This window comes from Galeopterus variegatus, unplaced genomic scaffold, assembly GCF_000696425.1.
Source record: "Galeopterus variegatus unplaced genomic scaffold, G_variegatus-3.0.2 Scaffold8937, whole genome shotgun sequence".
NCBI lineage: Eukaryota > Metazoa > Chordata > Mammalia > Dermoptera > Cynocephalidae > Galeopterus > Galeopterus variegatus.
This window is the reverse complement of record NW_007735048.1, coordinates 71,234-76,407: the sequence shown is the minus strand read 5'-3', so window position 1 is coordinate 76,407 and position 5,174 is coordinate 71,234. Positions and strand designations below refer to the sequence as shown.

Genomic DNA, 5,174 nt, shown 5'->3' with positions numbered 1-5,174 from the left:
GAAGGAAGGAAGGAAGGAAGGAAGGAAGGAAGGAAGGAAGGAAGGAAGGAAGGAAGGAAGGAAAGAAGGAAAGAAAGAAAGAAAAGACTTCAACAGTAAGTTGAACTTTCAGAAGGAGAGAACTTAAGGATGGTAGAGATGGAGGGAAGGGAGGGAGCGGGTTTGAGAAGTGATAGGTCGGGCAAAGGGTGTAATGAAGTATCATGATTTGTATGAATGAATTAGTAGCATTAATTTGAATTTATTATTATTAGCATTAATAATCAATTACAATTTAAAATACTAATAATTTTTAAAGTTTTGAGTAAATGACTAGTGGTACTCTGTCTCAAATCACATTTTGTTCTCAACATCAGCCTCCCCAGTTTCCACCCATCCTTGTGAAAGAGGTTTTTCCTCCTTGGTGCATTTCCAAATTGTGCAATCCAAATGACGCTTTAGTTCCCACCACTCCCATTAAAACATTTACCCAAATGAACCTTATATTACAGTCATGTAAATGTGCTAGCAGCTCTCAGTAAATTTTATATTATTGGAAGACAGGCCTTGTGTTTTATTTATTCTTGTTTTACAGGTAATGTGTCCCCTTTCCTGCAGTAAGAACATTTAGAATATTTTTCTGGAATTTAATCAAATTGAATTAAAATGATGATCTTTTTATAATAATATGATAGCAAAATAAAATATAACTTTATTAATTCATTCACATGCCATTAAAGGAACCACATATTATTTTTAATAAAAATTATAAAGCAACACATTCTAGTTCCTACTTAAAAAAAACTATTAGCATCAGAAAAACTTATCTTTAATTTAGCTATTTGTAGATTCTTATGTGAGAAAATAGATGTGAAATACGGGCTATTTTTTATTTACTGTATGTTCATAACCTTTGTGGATTTCTCTGACAGTTTATTTCTTTCCTTTTGATTTCTAAGAGCTTTTCATCAAATGGAGATCAAATCCCTTCTCTCTCATCTGGTTTATAGTTTTCAAGGATTTACCTTCTTATGATTTTTTACCACACTATTGATGTAGTAAAATTTACCAAATAGTTAAATTATTAATATTTTTGTTTATATTGTCTTATTTATGTGTTATGTTTAGAAAAGACCCAAATGTCCTGAGATAGTATTAAAAGATTAGAATGTTATCTGATCTATCTTAAATTTATTTTTTGAAAAAATCGATGTAGCCCATTTGTCTCAAGATATTTATTGAAAATCTACTTTCTTCACCAATATACAGTGTCACAGGCATACCTTGTAGATATTGTGAGTTCAGTTCCAGACCATCACAAAAATGCAAATATTGCAATGAACTTTTTGGTTTCCTGGTGCATATAAAAATTATGTTTACACTATAATGTAGTATATTGTGTGCAATATAATTATGTTTAAACATCAATGCACATTCCTTAATTAAAAATACTTTATCACTAAAAAAATGCTAAAGATACCTGAGCCTTCAACTAGTCATAATCTTTTTACTGGTGGAGGGACCTGCCTTGGTGTTGGTGGCTGCTGACTGATCAAGGTGGTTGTTGCTGAAGGTTGGGGTGGCTCTGGCAATTTTTTAAAGTACGACAACAGTCAAGTTTGCCACATTGATTGACCCTTCTTTTCATGAAATATTTCTCTGTAACATGTGATGCTGTTTGATAGCATTTTACCTCCAGTAGGACTTCTTTCAAAATTGGACACAATCCTCTTAAAACCTGCCACTGCTTTACCAACTAAGGTTATATCACATTCTAAATCCTTTTTTGTCATTTCAACAACTGTCACAGCATCTTCACCAAGAGTAGTTTCCATCTCGAGAAACCATGTTCTTTGCTCACCCATAAGAAGCAGCTCCTCATCCACTAAAGTTTGATCATGAAGTTGCAGCAATCCAATCTCATCTCCAGACTCCACTTCTAATACTAGTTCTCTTGCTATTTCCACCACATCTGCAGTGACTTCCTCCAGTAAAGTCTTGAACCCAAAATGACCCATAAGGGTTGGAATTGGAATTAACTTCTTCCAAACTCCTGTTAATGTTGATATTTTGACCTCCTCCTATAAATCACAAATGTTCTTAATGGCATCTACAATGGTGATCCTTTCCAGAAGTTTTTTTGTTTGTTTGTTTTTTGTTTTTTGTTTTTAAAGATGACCGGTAAGGGGATCTCAACCCTTGGCTTGGTGTTGTCAGCACCACGCTCAGCCAGTGAGCAAACCGGCCATCCCTATATAGGATCCGAACCCGTGGCCTTGGTGTTATCAGCACCGCACTTTGCCGAGTGAGCCACGGGCCGGCCCTCTTTCCAGAAGTTTTTCAATTTACTTTGGCAAGATCCATCAGAGGAAACATGATCAATTGCATCTATAGCCTTATAGAATGTATTTCTTAAATGAAAGGACTTGAAATTCGAAATTACTCCTGGATCCATGGGCAGCAGCATGGATGTTGTGTTAGCAGTCATGAAAACAACATTAATCTTCCTGTACATCTCCATCAGAACTCCTGGGTGACCAGGGGCATTGTCAGTGAGCAGCAATATTTTTAAGAGAATCTTTTCTTCTGTTCAGGTCACAACAGTGAGATTAAAATATTCAGCAAATCATGCTGTAAACAGTTGTGCTATCATCCACGCTTTGTGGTTCTATTACTGAGCAAAAGCAGAGTAGATTAAGCATAGTTCGAAGGCCCTTAGGTTTTCTGTAATGGTAAGTGAGCATTGGCTTCAACTTGAAGTCATCAGCTATATGAGCCCCTAATAAGAATGTCAGCCTGTTATTTGAAAGTTTGAAGCCAAACATTAACTTTTCTTTAGCTATGAAAGTTTTAGATGGCATCTTCTTCCAATAGAAGGTTGTTTCATATACATTGAAAATCTGCTGTTTAGTGTGGCCACCTTCCTCAGTGATCGATCTTAGGCCTCTGGAAAACTTGCTGCAGTTCTCACATCAGCACCTGCTGCCTCACCTTGCACTTTTATGTTATGGAGTTGGCTGCTTTCCCTAAAACTCGTGAACCAACCTGTGCTAACTTCAGACTTTCCTTCTGTGGCTTCCTCACATCTTTCAGCCTTCACAGAATTGAAGAGAATTAGGGCCTTGCTCTGGATTAGGCGTTAGCTTGGGAATGTTGAGGCTGGTGAGGCTGGTATGACAGTCTATCCAGACCACTCAAGCTTTCTCCATATCAGCAATAAGCCTGTTTTGCTTTATATTCATTCATGTGTTCATTGGAGTAGCATTATCATTTTTCTTCAAGACATTTTTTATTTTGCATTCACAAGTTGGCTAATCGTTTGGCACCAGAGGCCAAGCTTTTGGCCTGTCTCAGCTTTTGACGTGCTTTCCTCACTGAGCTTCATCATTTCTTGCTTTTGATTGAAAATAGAGACGTGTGACTCTTCCTTTCACTTGAACAATTGCCGGCCATTGTAGGATTATTAATTGGCCTAATTTCAGTATTGTTGTGTCTCAGGGAATGGGGAGGAGGCCTGAAGGAGAGAGATTGAGAAAAGGCCGGTCCATGGAGCGGTCAGGACACACAAGCACTTTTGATTAAGTTCACTGTCTTATATGGGTGGCCATTGTAGGATTATTAATTGGCCTAATTTCAGTATTGTTGTGTCTCAGGGAATGGGGAGAAGGCCTGAAGGAGAAAGATTGAGAAAAGGCCGGTCCATGGAGCGGTCAGGACACACAAGCACTTTTGATTAAGTTCACTGTCTTATATGGGTGAGGTTCACTGGCACCCCAAACAATAACAGTAGTAACATTATAGATCACAGATCACCATAAAAGATAGGATAATAAGAAGACAGTTAGAAATATTGTGAGAATTATCAAAACGTGACACAGAGACATGAAGTGAGCACGTGCATTTAGAAAAATTGTTCTCATAGCCTTGCTCTGTGCAGGGTTGCCACAAACCTCTAATTTGCAAAACACGCACTATCTGCTAAAGGCAATAAATGAAATACAATAAAACAAGGTACACCTTTATTTTTCTTAACTGGTAAATTAGCATATTCATTTGAGTTAATTATAAACTTCATAATTTTTGTAGATTTTTAAATATTATCTTAACCAATTTAAAATGTTTTGGAGTTCAGAAGCTTTAAAATATAATTAATAATGGTCAGTTTCCTTGCTGCTAATAGTAATCAGCTTGAACATCAGACTCATACTATGTTTCTTCTTCTATCCTCCCTGAGGAAGGATGGGGAAGAGGGTGTGGAAAACCAAATTCCGGGAGATTCTTGTGTTTCTGAAAAATTACCGACGCAATACAGGTGAGCTTTCACTTCCTCATCTTTTTAGAAAACTTCACATGCTGAAGGGACACCTGCACTCCCATTTACAACAGCCAAGACTTGGAGCCAACCTAAATGTCCATCATCAGATGACTGGATAAGGAAAGAGCAGTATATTTACACAATAGAAAACTACTGTGCCGTAAAAAAGAACGAAATACTGTCATTCTCAGCAACATGGAGGAACTTATGTTAAGCGGAATAAGCAAGGCACAGAAAGAGAAATATAGCATGTACTCACTCATAAGTGAGAGTTAAAGAGTAAACAAATAAATTAAAAATGAAAAAAAGAAAGGTACAACAATCACAATAGTACGTTGAACCTTCAGGAGAAAACAGAACTGAGGTTACCAGAGGTGCGGAAGGGGGTTGGTGGGTGAGTGAGGAATTGATAAATGGTCACAAAACTGATTACATTGTATAATGTTGAATATATGGATTATCCTGATTTGAGCATCACATATTGCACACAGGTAACAATATTCAACTCTGTACCCCACAGACAGGTGAGATCAACTATATTACAATAAATAAATAAATAGAAAACTTCCCCCAAATTACAAAATACTACAAGGATTTGAACACATTTTGTTTATTCACCAAAAGTTTTAAAATTATTTTTTTCTCCAGGGATGGGATAGGGACATCACGTTGTTTTCTAGAATGTTTATTTCCTCTTCAGTCTCCACATTCATAAGTATAGGGTTCTAATGTGTGCCTTTTTCTTTGATGGTGTCTATTATACTTTTGCAAGAATGTATTATTTTGAACATATTACCTTTAGCAAATCTTGATGAAGTAATTTGACTACCACTCAGATCCATGGTACTTTTCAGCACACCACCATGCCAGCATTCAGCTG

At 36.7% G+C, this 5,174-nt stretch overlaps 1 pseudogene; it reads right to left on the bottom strand.

Annotated features, from left to right (window-relative positions):
* LOC103608875 overlaps positions 1-3,432 on the bottom strand; it is a 6,420-nt pseudogene extending 2,988 nt beyond the window's left edge.
* Positions 3,433-5,174: the final 1,742 nt, after the last annotated feature.